Raw genomic sequence first — 20440 nt, 5'->3', positions numbered from 1 at the left:
TATTGCATATATTAAACAGATGTCAACACTACAGATTTTTAATTAGCTGCTCTTATTTTGTAACATTTACTCAGGCTCCCGAGTACTGGCACAACTTGGTGCCAGACAGATATGATATCCTTCAAATTGGACAAGAGGGGAAAAGAGGTCATGGGAATGAAAACAGTAAAAGGTCAAAGTCAAGTTTAAATGTGGAATAGCTACAAGACACTTCAGGTAATAGCTTGACAGTGTAAATGTGGCACACAATAGAGAGGTTTGCAGTCCATGGAAATCATGTAGGTTTGTCCTTGGCTTTCAAGCACACAGAAACTCAGATTTTGATAAGTACCTTGATCCTGTAATTTGCAATCTGCTGCTGTGACAGAAATAAATAAATCAAAAATAAATAATTAATCAAATGGCTATTTCAGCAAGGTTCAAGGAAGTGGTCAGAAGAGCAGATTAAACATGCAGAGGAGGAGTAGTGCATGTCACCTACCCTTTTCCTCAAACCAGCAGTGATTTCTGCATTGTTTACTCCTATGAAGGCTAAAGAGATGAGCAAACTAGATCATTCAGTGGCTCAGAATTGTTGCCACTTATTCAGAGGGTAGTTCACCATTTGCAGCTGTGCCTTAGCTAAGAGTCAGCAGCCCAGTGTCATGGATGTCCACCTCTGATAACCCTTTCTTAGAAGGTAAATCTCCAAGCCAATGGAAAAACAGCCTGGGCACTCAGCAAGACATTTCTGGCAAACTCACTCTCTATTTTCTATGTTTTCACTTTGTCAGTCCAAAATAACTCTTCACTATAACTCATGTTGCAACACTTCAGAGCAGTTTACAATAATTTATAGAAAATGCAGTCTTAAGTCTGCCCATTGGAAAAGAAATTCTATAAAGAATTTTGCTGAGCTAAGTCAACATGAAAGATATGAAATATTGCATCAAGAAGTAGAAGGGAAACATTTCTATTTTCCTCATTTTTTTAATGGTTGTACTTCTCTTTGTATTTTGAGGGAATGACATTCTGTCACCAATAAAGGATCTGAAGATACAGCAATTGCACTTTCCTAACACCAAAAATTTTAGGAGCCTAAGGGAAATTAAGCTAGTTATTATTGTGTAGCTATTGTGTAGCAAGATAAAAGTCTGGATAATGAATGAGAAAGGTAGTACAAGCCTGATTCCTGACCCATTGTTAAGGCTGCCAAGCTGAAAACATTTTTAAGTTGGGGACTATAATGTCAGAAATAGAAATAAATTCATGCCCACTATTTTCTGTGGGCTGTCAGAAATGGCTGTTAGATGGGGCTTGTGGTTTCCTTGCTTTCACATCAAAGGACTCTAATTCCAGACACTATGATGAACTTCCACAGAAAGTAGCAAACATACCTACTACTGCCATGCTTTATATTATTCCTTTTTCATTAGTGAGGAGACAGTTCTGACTTTTCTTATGCAACATTCTGAGACACAGTAAAAACAAGGATTGGCATCCCATAGGCCATCCCACCCACATTAAGATCCCTCTTCTTCCTTCCAGCTCATACTCTGAAGCAGCCACAATGCAGAGGTCCCTGCTGTGCAGGATTTCATCTCTGAAAGTGGCAAAGTAGACATTATGCAAACCTCATAAAATTCCCAAATCCCTCCAAGGGCCATATGGTCTTTAACAAAACATTCAGTCCTGGAATGAGAAGGATCTAGCACACCTGAGCACAGGAATAAGAATCCGTGTGCTCTGACCATGGAACCCAAGCTGGAAGGGAGCTCAGTCCTGGGGAGGGGACAGGCAGGGGCGTCACTGAAAGAGGCAAATAACAGTACAGAAGAAGGCAAATGACACTACAGAAACAACAGCCCCTTCCCAGGTGATAAAGCATTAGCTCCTTTCCTGCAGAGGAAGGAAATAAATGAGCAGGAGATAAATGAACTCCAAATAGACAAAATTCACCAGCCAAAAAGGTGGGTGAATTTTGTAACTCCTGTGTGGCTTTTCGAATTACCTTCGCAGGTTTTTATCTTCTATCTTATACTAAAATTCAAGAGCATGTAAACTTGGCTTCAAGTTACATTTTGAAGGACCTGCAGGGTCTTACTGAATGTTTCAAAAACTAGCACAATCCAGCTAAGCTTTTAAACACATCAGGATGCACAAAAGCTAAAACTTTACTCTTAATTTTAATCTATTTCCTGAAGTCAGTAAATCTCACATGACTGCACTAGGTTTACACAGGCTTCTTTCTCTGCCTTTCACCTCCATTTAAAAAAAATCACTCACTAGCTTGGCAACACATTTTTATCAAAGCTCAATATCACTCAAGTTTTTGAGAGAATCAAGTATCCATTGCTGTTGTGAAAAACAGGTAGCCTAAAAGACTGGTGACCAGGCCTAAGCACCCTGCTAGTGTAAAAATCTTCATGTGTGAGTTCTCATTCTGTCAGACCAGACAAACACCATGGAAAATATTTAATAAAATCACGAGCTAAAGGAAGAATTGAATATTGAGACTATTTTATCATGAGATACAGATACACTGGAATGTGGGTAACTTTTACACTGATAGAACTATTTTTCCCCATTTAAACTGCTTTATTTTTTCCATACTAAGGACCTGAAATTCACTATCCAATATACTCCATGGAAGTTTTCTCTCTTTTTATGTTGGTTTATCTTACTAGTGATATAGTTATTTTAAAAATCTGAGAGTTGGAGTGGCACATTACATTTTCAGAGACAGTAAAAATACAGAAGATAAGTATTTCTCAGAATTATAGCCATTAAAATCTATGCTGATAGGTTTTTTAAAATTTTCCCTTATTTTGAATAATTTCTCACTTTCTAAAAGAAAATTAATATATATCACAAAAAATGTCAGTTGCTGACAACTGCAAAGATTTCAAAAAATACTATGGCATAGTATCAGCTTGACTGCCAGCTTTGGGGAATAGGAAGAAAACATAAATAAAATTACTACTTTAAAACAAGAAGCCCTAAAGGAGTTAATGTATTATGCTTGTAAACTGGTAACAAAACAAAACTTTCAATGAATATTGGGTTAGCCTTGACATGGGAAATATTCCTGACAAATTTGATCATATTTTGTTTGATTATAGATTATTTAGCTTAGCAATAAAATCTGAGATGCCTTTATTTAATATTAAGGGTTTCTTCCTCCCCAATCCCCCACACTTTAGCTTTTTTGTTTAAAAAGACATGAAAATTATTTTTATCCAACAAAGCTCTCCAAATTGAACACATCAGCAGTCCAATTTCATAAGTCTATACATATATTCAAATTTTTTTTTCTCTAAAATATATCACATGCCCATCCTCTCTATCTCAGTTCCTAGAAATACAATAGCAGCACACTGCACCTTTTCTGCCAGGAAAATTGGATAGCATAAGAAGGAAAAATTCAGGTCAACTTCAATTTTTTCGTTGAGAAATATGTAATGTGAAATTGGCAAGGCAGCAGTGAGGAAAACTATGGGGAGACTGAGGAAGTAGGCCAACAAAGAAAAATATGTGTACCTCCTATAGGTGGTGAAAGGGTCAGGTAGAATATAAAGTGGGCAGAAAGAGATCAAACGGTAAAAAGCAATTAACCCCTTGGCACTGGGAATTGGGATTTCCTGACACCAACTGCTAATACTGGCCTTAGGGGGTTAAAGGATCAAATAATAAGCCAAGTCCTGAAATAAAAGCTATCATTTTAGACAGTAAGGGAAGGCATTTCAAGTGCATTCTGGGTTGCCAGACTGGCATGGTACAAGGGGAAAGGCATAGAGGAGAAACACACTGAAAGATAAATGGTAAAAATAGTTTTCCAGATTTGGACTCAAACAGATTTCAACAAACCTTTTTTTTTCCTTTCTGAATTAAACACAGCTTTGTCCTATATATCTGTGATCTGTGGCCTCACACAGCTCCTTTCTGGTACACATGGAGATTTAACCTCCATTTTTTGAGCAAGTTTCCTCTCATTTTGTGACTAACTTCTGAACATTGCCTATACTAGCTGTCTATGCTAGCTGTAGGTGGTTTACTTAATTGCCTCAAGCATTATGGTTCTTTTATTTCCTCCTTCACAGAAGAGGAAAAAAACCAGGGGAAACAAAGAAGGGAAATGACAACAGAGGAATTCCATAATAAAAACACCAACAATTGATAGTCAACCAATCTATGAATTCAGAAAAATCTAACAGCAATAAAACTATGGTAGTTATGGTAGAGGTCTTGTTTGGGGTTTTTTTTTCCGTTTTTACAAAAGCTATTTATTTCAGGACATTTCAGGAATTACATTTATTAACTGCTTAAAAAGTTACTAATTAACAGCTTTAAATCATTATTTTGTAAAAAAAAATTACTGGATTTTTAAATCAGTTGATGATTTATAATATGGAAACTTTTTGAATGGAGGATGAAGCTGATTGGTTTTCTTCTGTGCAAACCAAGCCCTCAGAAACTGTTATATAAATGCTGATCTTACCACAAAACTTCAATGGATGAAAATATTCAATCCCTACTAAAATCAGTGAAACTTCATTGATTCCCACTAGCTACAAATCCAACACAACTCCATTCTGAAATTTGCAACATTTTTCAATGGCACTTAACCTCTTACCACTTAGAAATATTACAGGAAAAATAAACTTTGACATCAGCTTCAGTGTTTCATTTGAAATTTTGTTTATAGGTGCAGGAATCTTTGTCAACTACCTTGCTGGTCCTGTCTTCATGGAGGTGCAACAGAGATCAGGTACCAGGAGCCTGAGGGCAATTTTTTTTTTTTAAAAAAGCACAGAATCTGTTATTGCCTTGCAGTTGCTTTTGTTTGGCCAAACCACCTGGGGGGGGACTATTAATAACCACCTACAAATCAGTACCTCACAAGGTTTGGGTTTCAGGGAGGAGATGCCATGAGCTGGGTATTGTCCCATGGTACACCCCTTTGTACAGGCACGGCCTCAGCTTTGAATTGTGCTCACTGAAATCAGTGAGAACATCTCCATCAGTGGTCCTGCTCCAGGCTCTGAGAGAGAACTGGAAACAAAGATTTCTACAAGGATTAAGAGCAGTGGGAAAGAGAAAAAAAGAAAGGATACAACAAGACATGACACAAAAGTGAAATGAGAAGGAAAAAAGACCAGCCTGTAGATTGTAGCACAATCCCACTGTGTTACAGTACCATACAAAAGACAGCGAACATGTACTTGTTACAAGCTGCTCTACCAAAAATTAAATAAATAAATATATAATAAATAAATTAACAAGTGGTCCCAGTTGGCAAGACCAACACACCTTGCAGTTCAAAATCAAAAGCAATACATGACATGGCATTTTGCTAGGTGGCCGGAAAATATACAGAGAGTGTCACTTCATACAGAGTTATGATGTGATTCTCTAGAATCAATCACTAAATGGATCCTTGAGGAAAAGTACTTGCCCAGAGCTTCCTCTCCCAAAGGGAGCACCCAGCCAACATGCTACATTCCTTTGCAGTGCTCTACACAAACACTCTCTCAATGAAACATCATATCCAATTCTTTGTTTCCCCAAACTTCTCTAATCAAGTCTAAAATAAATTATTTCCTACGAGGCCACAACAGAGATGAAAAGTATGAGTTTGATAAAATATTAAAGAATATTTGGATTATTATCAGGATCCTACCATTCTTCACAGTATTCTTTCTCCAAACCATATTTGAGAAGAAAGGAAATCCTGACCTCCTAGAGCTTGAGAACATAGTGTGGCTTCTTTCAAGACCAGATGAAGTTAAGTTATTAGAATATAAACTCTGCCTTTGTGTTGCAACCCATTAACACCTTTGTTATGAATTCAATAGCTTCCTAGAAATCAGGGGAAGAAGATGACAAATGGAAAAGATCATACAAATCACACAGTAAATGATCAAAAAAAGTTTAAAATATATGGAAAACATATTTTACAAATGTGTTAAGCTTATTTGAAGTTTCCTCCAAATAACTCAGAGCCATGCTATTTTATAAAAGTCTGCATGGAACTAAGACTAATTCTTTTTTGAATTTGTATTAGGCATATTGATATTCTGATGATGCAAAACACCTTTTCAATGAATATTCTAGGCCCATACTACACTGCTGTAGGAAATTGCATCAACACGGTGGTAGCATTATTTAAAGTCAGTTATCTGTTCTTCCACTGCACCCATAGGGACAGACAGTAGCCAGCATCATATAGAATTTAAATTCTGTGAACCAAATGAACATGACAGTGGGGCCCTGGAAAATGTTAAAGATAGACTCTGAAAAGGTTAGGCTTTGTGTTTTGCCAGATCATTGCACCTGCGTAAGCAGTATGATAAATGATATAATTGTTACACGTGATGATTGCTTAGTAACTAAATATAATTATTGTATAATCATAAGAAGAATCATGAGAAACTATGTTGGAAATTTAAAGGTGGGCCACGAGGAGCCATGCTTGGCTGAAATCTATGTATACAATAGAACAATATAAGTTTAATAATTAACATGAAAGTCACATAACGATAGAATTTAAAAACATGTTCATCCCGAATGCATATCAGAGTCAGATCTGGGTTGAATACCCCTGACACCCAGAGCTCTTCAATAAAAAGCACCTACATATAATTGCTCTTGTAATTATGTGTTTCTGAACGCTAACAAACATAGGTACAAACTGACCATAAAGCTGCATCTTGATGTGAAGCATTTTGGAGGTGAGCCTGGAGACCCACTCTCAAAGCATTGTTCTCTGTCTGTACATTATCTTTACTCTCATCTGTTTATCCTTAGGAGATCAGTGATTATAACAGCCCTGTACTCACAGTCCACCACTCCCTTCTCTTACCTCAGAGAATTTCAAAGTTAGTGGCCACTGCTGTCATACCAAGCCAACAGGATTGCTCCTCTCCTCAGAAGCTGCTGCTGTGAAGACGGAGCTGCCTGGCATCTGCAACAGACAAAGACAGGATGAAACTCATCATGACTCAGTTAAAGGATAAAAAGTTCCACCTTCGTGCTGGTGATTGCTTAAAAGGGCTCTTCCTGGGAGAGCATGAACATGCACTTGCAGAAAAGAATCAAAAAACTTAAAGGGGAATTGGCAAGATTATCTCTTCATACTTAGTCTTATACTGACTTTTTACTTCTTAAAAGTTTTTTATGGAAATCTGAGATGGTCCTGCTGAAGTTGTCATTCTTATATGCACTACAGTCATGTTCCCTCCCCATGCTTTCTAGCTTCACTCCCCACAACATCTCAAAATCATGCCCAATCATTCTCTTTGGAGACAACTCCAGGAAATTCCATATATACACTGGATGCTGAAAATAGGTAAACTGGTGCTCATTGCACCAGTTAATTAAACATATATATCACTAGAAACATGAAGATTGATTGAATTTGGGTTTTTTTTTTTTCAATTACAGTTTTGGCACAAAGACTGAGATGTTCCTGTCAAGTAACCTGCAAGCCTAACTTCTGCCCAATAACTTCTGCCCCCCCTAAACTTTTTCTGCTTTTGAAATAATTTCTGTAACCTGTCAGTGGGTTCTGATGTTGCTTGATTAGGAGACTAGTTGATTCTGCCAAAGATCATCTCTCCAAGGTACATTTCAAACAGAAATGTAAGTGCTTTGAACCAACTTTTGAAGGAAAGTCTTCTTCCTTGCCCACTGCCTATGATGATAATAATCTGACAGGCACTCAAACCAGATCAGAATGCCATTCACTGCTACCACTGAAAGCCACTTCCTACATCATTTTTTTACAACTACACATCAGTGGAGTAAGGCCTCATGACAAGATGAATCAACTGCAGTCCACAGATGCTAAAGAAACCTTAGTTAATGAGAAAAATGCTTTGAACTGATGATCACAGAAAAGCAATACGTTGAAATCAAAGGTTGCTTTCTTATACCCTGGGGTGGAGGGTGGGGAAGGTGGGAATTCCTTTTTGACATCACAATTGCTAGTTAACAAACCAGGTGGTTAATGACAGACAGAAAGCTCCCAGTTTAGACCTAAGTCAGTTCCTGGACTGGTAAAAGTATTTACCACTATAAACAGTTCTCAACTTCTAGATGCAGTGTACAGAATCCTATTTTATCACTGATAAATCTCATATTCAGAAAAATATCTCTTTCCCTGCCAGAAGTTCCTCATTCCATGGCTTTTAACAGTCTGCAACTCCTTCATCTGTTCAGGGTTGTGAATAATTGGAAATCATGCTGTACTTGCAAAATATGTATCATATGTAATCATAAAATAAACAAAATATATCACCAATTTCTAATCAAGACTGGTAGATTAGCAATTCTAAAGTTTTATTCTTGAATGAATAAACCTGTAATTGCACAGTATAATTTGGCAGGGATCCCTTAGGAAGCACGGTATGAATATACATCATATTATCCTAATTTCCTGTAATATTTTCCAAATTATATTGGTATTCTTTCAGAAAGTTCAAAGCAAAACATAGCATCTACACATATCTGTTTCAATATACATTTCCTTTTATATGCATTCTGCAGAAAAGATTTCTCCCCCCCACAGTTATCCTTGGATTGCTGCAAAATGACAGCTATAATTGTACAGCAGAACCTTCTACCTTCCCTGAAGGGCAGAAATTACAGCAGGAAACAGTCTGAAAACCAGCCAAATGCTTGTTTAAAACTGCTTGAATGCTTTGCAAGTGAGGTATTTTTCAGCTGGGGCTCTTTTTCAACCACACAGAACAATGGCTCATATAAATGCAAAAGAGGCATGAGAAACAGGCAGCATGGTCTCCCCAATCTGAGGCTATTAACCATCTGACCCAGCACTGCCAGGATGCATCTCAAGAACGTCACCACTCCCCCTGACACAGCCCAAGGACCAGGGAACATATTGTGAAAGATAAAGGGGCAAAACAAAAAGCATAAAGTCCTCCATCCTCCTAGGTGAAGAAATATATAGCAGAAAAACTTTTAAAGTATTTTTCCCTGTTTTACACAGCCTGCTTTTTACATAAAGGAAACAGGAGGACAAAGTCCTCTCTCACACACACAAAACCTTGAAAAGCTGTTTGAAAAGCTTTACAATTTCAACAGAGGCTTCCTGCAGCCCTTTGAGAAGGCAAACAGTGCTTTTAAGTGCGATATTCTTATTCTTTTCAACTTACAGATAAAATCCAGGTCTGATGGAGAGCATCCCCCACATGCACTAGTTTCGCAAGGGAAGTTAAATTTATCTCACTGGTAGCGTCATAAGCATGCAGTGGACAAGAAAACATATGTCAGAAAATCACCACAGTAAAATGAATACCATCAAGTCTGCAGATGTGAGCACAGCATCAGACAGACACATTTTAGGCAAGGTTATTAACACAAACTAGTTCAGTAATAGAACAGCGTAGTAATCATGCAAGCTTCTCACATGTGGATAAACACAAGCAGATGATTATAAAGGTGGGATTAAACACCTAATTCTCATCTCAAATAAAGATATTTTCCTCAGTTAATATCTAAATTACCAGAATTTAATCTCTAATCTCAAAAAACTCAAGGAATTTCCTTGCAAGGATACAACTTTTCCATGTGACGTTATTTTCCCTGAACAGTTTCCATTCGTGCAGTGGAAACCTGGATGTGAAGATGCAGAAAGGGACATCTCACACCTAAATACATACAAGCATTTCAACAGTGTTTGCATGTTCAACGTTGTATTCCAAGTGCCTAATTGCAGAATGCTGATTATGGTTTTTGACAGTAGATAATCACAAGAGGTGTTGAAAATGTTTACTCATTTTTCTTCCTTCAGGCCAGGCAGTGTGAGTCTTACAGGCTGAATTCAGGTGAAATTTAAGAAAAGCATGGGGGTGTCACCTCCTGCACCAATAATCAGGCAAAACACCTTTCATCTTCTCTGCTGCAGATCTGAACTGGAACTAAGGCAAAGGTTCAACAAAACACATTGAATCTATGAGCCTTTATTGGTGTAAATTGAAACCATAAATTACCAGCTCTTCATTTCAACTGGGAGCTAGGCTGTGCTTAAACTCCAGCTCACAGGGTGAGGATTGTGGCTCTCAACCATGATTAATTAATGAAAGTATGAAATTCACCAACACCTCCATCTTCTGTGCACTCCTATCATGTATTTAATATGAGTTTATGCTTTCAAGCCTGTTGTTTTTGCTGAAATAATATACAGTAGGTGTTCAAAATTTTAACCTCCATTTGGTTCCACGTGTCCATTCTGTGGTGTCTTTCACTGAAAAAATAGGGATTTTCCTTTACTGCTCCCCATAAGAGCCATGAAATAGGTTGAAAGGGCACCATTTAGGTACATACCCATATTTGCAAAAAAAAAAAAAAAAAAGAAACCCCAAGGCAATTTAAAAATATTGTATCTAGTATTTGGGGAAAATCAGTCACCGGTCTGTGCCACTGGCATTCATGTTATTTAACACAACTGCAGGCCAGATCGGGAAATAATAAAAAGCGGCAGATTTTTAATTGAGCATTTTTCAATTGGGTTTAAATTCAATAAATTCTGAAGAAACCAAAACCAGACATCATGTGCTGGTCCCAGTGGCAATTATTCAGATTTGAAATAAAAACATATTAACATATGAAAATACATCGTATCAAGGGATAACTATGCTGTTTTAAACATGATTATTTCCAGCCAGTATTTCTACCTTATGTAATGTAAGTTACCTGCTGATTAATCTTTAAGACCCAATTCCAGTTTTAGCTCTAAGGGAGACATTTTTGAAGACATTTTCTTAACTTATTAAGGTAAATATGATGTATGGCATTAATCTAGCAAGACATGAAATTATTTTAGGCATGCAGGAAATGAAAGTCAATTTCCACATGTATCAAAAATGCATGCAGGTTAAAACTTGCTCAAAACTCACCTTGGAGAAGGCTGAAAATGAGTTACTCAGCTGATCTGGGAATATGAAATTAGACTTTGGTGAAATATTAGAATTCTTGTTTTGAAAAATCTACACATGACCAAAGACTAAACATTATCACCATCCTTATTGAAGGAATTCTTATGCAAGGAATTTATTTTGATCTGTAATAAGCATATACCATAGGTTTGGGATGGTAAGACGAATTGTTCTGCATACATATACCAGATTTTTAATTACTTTTACGTCTGAGATGATCTAGGTTGGCTGGAGCATGGTGCTGATAACACCAAGGTTGTGGGTTTGATCCCCATATGGGCCATTCACTCAAGGGTTGGACTCCATGCTCCTTGTGAATCCCTTCCAACTCAGAATATTCTGTGATGTATTTTATTTTTTAATTTAAATTCTGCCTGGATCACTTTTGAATATTCTAAAATTCAGAATATAGCAACTTTACTTAACTCACCCATCTATTCTACTACTCTACAGGTGCCAGATCAAGTTATATATTAAGTTTACTGACAAATGCAACAAAGTTTAACTAAACATCATCTTACAGGTCCCAGATCAAGTTATATATTAAGTTTACTGACAAATGCAACAAAGTTTAACTAAACATCATCTAATATTTTGTGGCCAAATTAGTGAAAAATTGCCTTTTTGCCTGTTTCAGACCAAGGACTGAAAAAAATCTGTGTCCGTAAATATTATAGAAATCTGACAGAAAAGAGATTAAGTCCTGAAAAAATAAGCCAGCACTCTGAGTCAAATGGAGGAAAAGAGCAGTACAGACTTTTGACAAGAAATGGATATTAAGACTACTTTTTTATTTATTACGCACATTTTCAACGTGCATCTGATTTTTATATCAACCAACTGTTTGCACACAGACTGGTTCCTACACTCTCCTATTCCACTGGACCAGGAGAATAGATCCTTGCACTTTTACCCTTTGAAGCAGAGCTCCCATTTACAGGGAATCTAAAGCAGCTGCCTTCAGTGGAACCACAGCAAGCATTACAAATGGCACGGCAGGGCAGCACAGCACTACCTATTCCACTGGGCACACTGCCTCTCACCACAAGAAATCCATTATCCTCTACTCTGCTAGGCATGAAAGGGTCATGACTTTCTGTCATGAATCTGTGCCCTCATTGAATTCCTACTCCCATTTCTGCACTGTGCCCAAATGACCTTTATACACAGGCATATATCAGGCAGTTCTTAAGCTCCATAATTTTATTTTTTCCAATCAAAATTCTACCAGTTTGGGTTTTTCTCCAAAGAAATATTTACCCACATTTTAGGAGTACATTAAATCATTAAAGATAAGCTTAAGAATCTGGGCAGCTCCTTTCCTTTCTCTCTTTCTACCACAATCATCCTTGGGCTACTGAAAACACGTCCTAACATTTCCTAGTCCATATTCATATTTCTGCAGAGAATTGCATAGGAGTGATGCACTTCACTCCCAGGACAGAAACCTTGGTATATTTGATTGATATAAGACTCCAACCTTCAATGGTAAAGGCAGCCCTGGTTTAACAAGGTTTGATGGCAAGGTACACAAGTATTTACTGCGTAAAGGACAGTGCCAGACAAAATTGTCAGGAAGACCCTGCCTTTGAGCCACAAGGTTCAGAAAGGACTTGTTTGTGTTCTAAACACCTTCTCAGGGACCAGTCTATGAGCAGATGGATGCAGACAGTCCTAGAGGTCAATGTCTATATCTTCACATCTAAAGGGTCATATATGCACAACCAATCCTTTCTATCTGTTAGCCAAGATTTCAAAGTTTCAGTACTGTTATTCTCACTTGATTTACTGAGTAACTGATCAGGATTCTCTCCAAGTTGAGAAGTAGAAAGCTTGAGAGGCATGCAGTCCCTACTCCTGGTGTGCAGCCCACTGCTGGGCTGAGAGCTCAGGGGCTGTGGGCTGTGCACTCCTCCTGGAGTAAGGTGGCTGAGCCAGAATCGTGCCTCACACCTGCGAGGTGCAGGACAGCCCAGCTGCTGAGCTGCCATGGGGCTCCCTGCAGTCCAGCTGAAGCTGGGTGCACACATCCTGGCTGCCACGGGTGGTTATTGCTCAAGTGGGGCAGGGCAGCACAGCACCACAGTCACTGAACTGTTTGAGCATAAGAAACTCAAAGCAGTGGATCAGCAACACAACCATTTATATTCTTAATGATTTTCAGATTAAAATTTTGCTAAATCATTGGTAGTTCTCATTATTTTTATGCTCTTCTGCTTGTCCTATTTGCCAGTTTTATCTGTGTCTGCACTAAGATGAGGTGGGAATTGCAATATATCAGATTAATACCTCTATACACCAAAACTCAGCCAGAACCAGCCAAACCCCTACTTGGGATCTCAATGGAACATTTTTATGTACAAGTTAACGAAGCTATTTATTAAGCTAACATTACCATTAAAAAAGACAAAAGCAATGTTGATGTAACTACTAACAGACTAAATGATCAAATACAAGGATGTGGTGGTAGACTTCTGGTAAGCCCAAAGATAGCTTCAAAGATAATCTTCAAAGCAAAACCTGATAAAATGCCTGCACCAATACTGATTCAAAAAGTAAAGTGAGCTTATTTACATATTTCCTTATGCATTTCCTGCTGCAAATTATTTACACATGATATTAATTGTAGTCCAGAAAAGAGTGTCTTTTTACTGATTAAGATAATAAACTTTCAAAGTAACTTAAATTTAACATAATCTGATGACATGAATGTTAATAAAGAAGTAATACACTTTATATACTCATCCTACCAAATTTCATACCAGTTTTTATGTTTAAACAAGCTCCTATACAATGAAACTCAATCTTCAAAAGGATGAATCTGTATTTTGGCATTTTGGCTTTGCAATGAGACAACAGCTGGATGCCAAATGAACTTCAAACCATAGGCCAGGTTGGATGGGGGCCTGAACAACCTGAACTAGCAGGTGGCTCCCCCCCACAGCAGGGGAGTTGGAGGCTTCCTGCCTGAAAATAGAATATATTCAATGCACATTGGAAGGAAAGCACTGTCATTATGAATAATTTGTTTCATCTCTATTTACTATAAGGGTTATTCAGCATAACTTTGTAAGCTAAAACTAAACTCTGCATATGCAGATAAGCAGCACCCCCATTGTTTTCTCTCGGTGTTTATGAAGGTGCATGTCCACACGTAGAATTCAATCTAAGGTGGTGATCTTAAGTATGATCACATAGTGAATTAAGAGTTGTGAATTCCCAATTTTGTGCTCAAATACACTGTTTTATTTAATGGGAACCCACTTGCTGAATTTCATATAGAATCTCTGCAAAGTGCTCATTTTTGTTCAGCTTTTCAAATCTTCTCTCTCTCTATGGCAAGAGCGACTCAAATTTTTCAGTAAGTGGTATCAAGTGGGCCCAAAATACCCATTGACCTTGAAAGCAGAAAATGGAAACAGTCACTTCAAATGATGTAATTTGTATTCTCCAGTAGTGTTAGAGTGAATATCATCCAGCTAATCTGTAGAACTCTCAAACCATTATAATTTACCCTATGAAACAGATCATTGTCAGGAGAAGAGCTGGCAATATTGGAGAAGTACTCTTTACTCAGCTTTTATACAAGAGTCAAGAGATTTCTGATGTTCTCAGGGGTGTAACCACCACAAATATTCTGGGAGTAAAGACACATCTTATACTGATTCCAAAGATCACAACAATACAAAAACACCTCCAGACAGTGAATGGCAGCAATTTAAGAACAGTGAGGGTTTTTTTTAAAAACCTTAGGAATTTCAAAAAATGAGGGTATTCAAGATTAAGTAGAACAAAATATCAGGGACAGGTCAGTAATTTACATTTACATTACCAAAATGCAATAACAAATTTAATGGGTCAAAACAGCAAGCTAAACAACCTTCCCTAAGCACAGATCAGCAGCACTGGAAACCCATTATACACAAATGGAAGGAAGAATCTTATTTCTTGGAGACAATAGTGGTATCAAAAAGAAAAATCCAGCACAACCCACCTGACCCCATAAATACAAAGCTCATGTTTTATAAGTCTGTGTTAGAGGCCATGAGCACTTAACTACCAGTAACAGCCTTGCAATGTCATCCTTCCTCTACCTCTCAGAGGAGTATTGAACATATCCCTGTGTTAGCATGGTAACAAATATATGCTTCTTGTAGTTCCCAACCTAGATATGAATATTTTAAAATAAATTACTTCATCCTTATGATGCACACTGGACTTTCACCTTTCACACAAAGCCCCTTTTCTTCTCCTTCTCTCCTAATACAAATCTATTTCTAGACTGCAATCATATTAGCATTAGCACTTCACCCAGCCTAAATAAGACAGGTTTTCATCTGCTCTCAGAGCACCAGCTCTCCCTTTCCTAGAAAGCACTGGCAGCAGAGCTATCCTCCTTTCCCAGTGGATCTGGCTTTCAGTGTTAATGTGGCATGGAAGGCAGCACACTCAGGGAATACACAGGCTGTATTTCACACATGGATCTGTGCATTGGATGAAACAAGTACCATTGGTACTGTCAACTGCCAAGTACAAATTATAAGAACAATAGTGATGATGATAACTCCAGAATCTACCTACAAATGTTGCCGTAAGTAGCAAAATCCAGATGCTACAAAGTCTGGGGCAAGCATTCAAAATATTTTAATATATATTCCTAAACTTCTTCAACAAAAATATCTAATTTCAGGTCAAATTCTTCAAGCCTTCTAGCTGACACTATTAATTTTCAATTATGACCACAAATATATCTTCATTTAAAAAAAAGAAAATACACAACTTCCTACAAAAACTTTATATAAGTGTCAAAAATTTTAACATAGCCAAGATAATGACAGGTCACAGATTCAACTCAGTATAAAGAAATCCCAGTTGGTTTCCTTCTGAGATGTGCTAAACTGCAGCTGAGGATGCACCACACAAAATCACTCCACTATGGAATGAAAATACTATCATATTGAAAAATTATGAAAATCATTTACAACCAAGTTGGCTTGGTAATAAACCATGTGACATGCATCACCTGTAGCAAAAGAAACTGTTGGTATTACACAGAATTTATACTCTTGTTGACTGGAAAGAGAAATCATTCTCAGAAGAGGTAAAGGAAAGCACAGTGTACACAGAGTTCTAATGAAATACGTTGAAAATATTTCTACAATAATTAATTTTTTCCCGTGTACTAGTTGTTGCTATGCTCATAATTTCATGATTTATTCTATTACTTTTAGTTCTGCTGTGTTAGAGTTGTAAATTTGAAGTATTCTCTGCTCTTTAGACAAAGAAAAGGCTATATTATGACTACTGTAGATTCTGGCTTAAAGGATGATTGTTACAGAGAATATTTGATCTGGGGGCATGTAAGGAAAGGAGATGAATAATGCAAACACAGGGAATAAGCAACGCTCAGACAGAAGAAAGGCTTTGGGTTCTGCACACTAGCATGCAGTACAAACTGGGAAATAAGTGGGTAGTATCTGGCCCAGAGAGAGGGGGCTATACTGCCTCAAAGTCCAGACTGTTCCCATCAAGCAGACATGACCATCTCAAAAAAATTTCAAATTCTATGTAAATGTTGGTGGTTCCTTTGTCAATAGAAGGAGGGCATAAATTTTGTGATGTAGTTTAAGGTGCTAAATTCCTCCAATCCTGTAGATATATTTTAAATATTTCCTTTCATAGTTTTTTGCTCCTAAAACAGTGCTACTTTCAGCCATCCTGCATTTTTTAAAAAGCACTTTCTTTATGCCATCGCTTTTATTTTTTTCCAGGGTAGTGATGGGCAGTACATTGGAGCAGCATTTCCCATACATGAATGGAAATAAATATCAATTTCTTCCCAGGTTGCATTGTACCTTGCTAAATACATCACATTCCTTACCTGTCAAAACGACAGCAGCTCCAAATGTCCCTCAACTATATGCTGATATGTCTTGAATGTGAATAAAAACAACTAAACTCCTACATCTTAACAGATGTAAACAAGGTAATGTACATGTTTGATGCAACACAGTTGCAAAAACATTCAAATCATTTAGGCTTTCTACAGAGAGGCCCAGGAAAGCCTTAGTCCAGCTGCCAAGCCTAATCCAAGATCTACCTTTCACAGACACCTCCTCCTCAGATATTGCTGAATCCATATTTGGGTCCAAGTTTTGCTTTTGTGTTATTTAGAATCTAGATTGGTATTTGGATGTGGGGAAAATGCAGCTACTTTAGAGTCTTTCATAAGCAAAATGCTATTGACCACAAAGAGCCCAAGCACATGACTACAAGAATTTTCATTGCATGTATTTTCCTCAAAGCAAAACAATCTTATGGCTGTTCATTAAAAATTACTTAGGTTTACCACCTCTTTATATTCTGCCCACATCCTTTCCTTCTTTGACTAGGGCAGATTTATGAAGGAGCATAAAAGCATGGGCTTGACTTTAAAAAATATATAAGCAATTGTAGGTGAAAACATGCTGGGAACAATATAAAACTTTTGTGCTTCTCCACTGATTTGGATTAAATCTACTGCATTTTTAGGAGAAGACCTGGAAAACAACTATTTGAGTACATTTCTTTGCATCCCAAATAATTTTTGTACAGCTCATGTCACATCAGAGGTGTGCCTCGGTGGACCTAATTCATCAAATAGATTTTAAAACCCAATCAAATGAAACTAAGCAGCTTGGGTCCTTAGGGACATATGGCAGTAAATGAAATACTTAACAATGAATGAAAGGGATAATAGCCATCACAAGACTACATTATTTTTAGATACGTATGTATATAACATACAGAAAAGCAAATGCCTTGTGCAGTATGAATAGTAAATTACAACCTCAATAGATAAACTGATAAAACAACGTCAGCTGAAAGGTTTTCATTTCAGAAATGACAACAAAAAAATCTTTTAAGAGGGAAGAAAATGTGGTTTAAAATATGTATTTCAACCATCAAAATATGTGATTGTGATGTAACAGAAAAAGAAATCTGTACAATAGAAAAAGCAGATGGGGTAAAAAAATGATACCCCAAGTACTGTATTACAAAGCATCCTCTGTTCTCCTCTATGGGTTACCATAAACCTCACTGAGAGCAATGGGAATTGTTCAGAAAGGCCCAAGCTGTTTACAGATTATGACAATTTCAGGAGTTTGACATAAATAACAGCAGGAACCAGCACCTGCAACCACTTAGTGGCAATTTGGTATTATGTACAAAATATGTGGCTTTAATACACAGTAATAGATTAATGTCACTATCTGACAGCATAGTGCAAGTGAAAATATTAATGCCAGGATAAATGCAGTTTCAGAAATTGCTGACACTTGAAAAATAAACTACTTGACACTTGAACTCCTGAGTTAGTTTTACAATTTATATGTGGTGTCCAGAGCAGATGCACAGTTTATTAAAATGCAAAGATTCAAATCAAAGATTAAACCAATTCTGCAGATATTATAATTGAATTAAAACTCAAAATATTCTTCTGCCACACAGTCTGAGTGGCTGTCATGTAAATTACCTGGTTTAAAACAAAATCAAGTAATAACTATCTGCAATTTGCTAGGAGGGACATTATGATTAGGCATCAGACATATTTTGCAAAAGAAGTCCCTTGACTTTTGGGCTCTTCTCTCAGTTACCAGATGGGTTGGGATTTAACACTGGTGTGATGGCAAAGGAACTGGGCCAATAAGGAATAAAAAAATACAATGGTAATAGCAAGATATATGTATGACTGTCCCAAATTCACAGAAAGCTCTCATGACTAACAGCATAACCCTTTTCAGCATCCAGCAGGAGCACAAGCAGACATATTTCAGTGTTTTTTTCAGTGGTTTCTCTTTTTATCCTTTTTCTCTAAAGACTACACAAAACAATCGGGTTTGAAATTAAATGACTGTTTTAATTACTTTTTTTTTTTACTGTTACAGATATACTCCCTCACTTGGCTTATATTTTAGAATTTTTCATTCATTATTTTATTACTATTGGTCCCTTAAGATTGTCATATTGAGTTTTCCTAGTCTCTGAAGTAATGAATATTGTAATTAAATCTTGGTTAAAGGTAGTTCGGAGCCAAATGGTGCTCATTTCTTCCAAGCATCTGGTTGCCAATTCAACTTTTAGTTTGCTGGCTTTGATAATTCTTTGACCCTGATTAATGAACTTTTTAATAGAGCTCTTAATGGCTATTTATATGAGAAGGTAAGAATGAGGAACAAAACCACAGAAAAAGCTTATTAGGAGCTAAAATGATGATGGTTTTTACCCTTTCTTACTCTCCTCTCCTTCAGAGCAATCACAAGGATACAGAAGTGAAAACAGGTGGAGTTCACTAAAAAAGCCTGTTCATTGTCCCAGAGGGAACACAAATTACATTAACAGTTCCACCCTGTCCTCCTCAGTCCCAGGGAACTCAGAGGTGGTTTCAAGTAAAGCAGAACTCAACCTTCCTGGCAGATATATTAACAGAGCTGGAATGTGAATGCCTAAATTTAGTGAGAGCCTGCTGTGCAGATGCTAAGGAGCAATTACCACATGAGAGATGAGCTTTTGTCATGATGTGCTTGTAACTCTTTCAGGTGCCATGGAATCTGGTACCTTTACATCTTGCACAAAAAATACATCAGGACAGGGGAGTAAGGAATGAGAAGAGACAGAGATTGGTCCACAACACAGAATCCAAAGAGGTCTGCTAAGAACTGCAACAGGGAAACAGCTGATCTCCAGTCGGCCTCACAGACAGAGGAAGTGGCCTGTGAGAGCAGAGCTCTTGTTGTAAGAAAGTGTTTCTAAAAAAATGACAACACACTGAACCATCACATTCTGTTTTCTTGCTGACAGTACATCTATTTTCATGATCATATAAACAGCAGAGTGTTACAGCAAACTAAAACAATCCTCAGTCAAGTAACAAAAAATAATCTGTTCCACCTAAAACAATCCCCAGTCAAGTAGCAGAAAATAATCTGTTCCACCCATCTGCTCCTCCCACCATTGTCAGCACCCACAGAAACTCTGCCCTAAACCAGCAGGAATATACCTGCAATGGTAAACATGGCATCCTTGGGCAATTAAAGTCTTATCATCTACACTGTTACAGATGTTTGCAGAAAGGATTGTCAGAAGGATGATTGTCAGAAAGGACCTGATGGCTGGTGGGGGTTTTGGTTGGTTGTTTGTTTGGGGCTTTTAATCTTTATTCCAAGAAGCCTTTTGAGATCCATTTTTAAGGGATTACAGTTTGACAAACAGTCCAGCTGAGTATGAGTCTCATGTATATACAAACCAAACACAGGGACTTGACTCCTTTCTCAGCCTGAGCTTTGCTATTCCTGTCTTTTCAACTCCTAAATTGTCTGAAACACAGTGATACTGAGAAATATGAGTTAAATAAATTATGCCCTCCCCCCACCAAAAAAAAAAAACAAACCTAAAACCCAAGCAGCTTTAGGAGAAAGATTTTCAAGCAGGAGTTTTGTAGTTCTAGCTAATTAAGGTGCAGG

At 37.4% G+C, this 20440-nt stretch overlaps 1 long non-coding RNA gene across 1 annotated transcript in view; it reads right to left on the bottom strand.

Annotated features, from left to right (window-relative positions):
* Nucleotides 1-6945, bottom strand: part of LOC143694700 (uncharacterized) — a 120174-nt gene extending 113229 nt beyond the window's left edge. The window contains exon 1 of the long non-coding RNA XR_013183354.1: nt 6842-6945. This is a non-coding gene — a long non-coding RNA (uncharacterized LOC143694700). The remainder of the gene's footprint in view (nt 1-6841) is intronic.
* Between the last annotated feature and the right edge of the window lie 13495 nt (nt 6946-20440).

Source organism: Agelaius phoeniceus, chromosome 8 (genome assembly GCF_051311805.1).
Source record: "Agelaius phoeniceus isolate bAgePho1 chromosome 8, bAgePho1.hap1, whole genome shotgun sequence".
Taxonomy (NCBI): Eukaryota; Metazoa; Chordata; class Aves; order Passeriformes; family Icteridae; genus Agelaius; species Agelaius phoeniceus.
The sequence above is the reverse complement of the archived record's forward strand: the minus strand, read 5'-3'. Positions and strand labels throughout refer to the sequence as shown.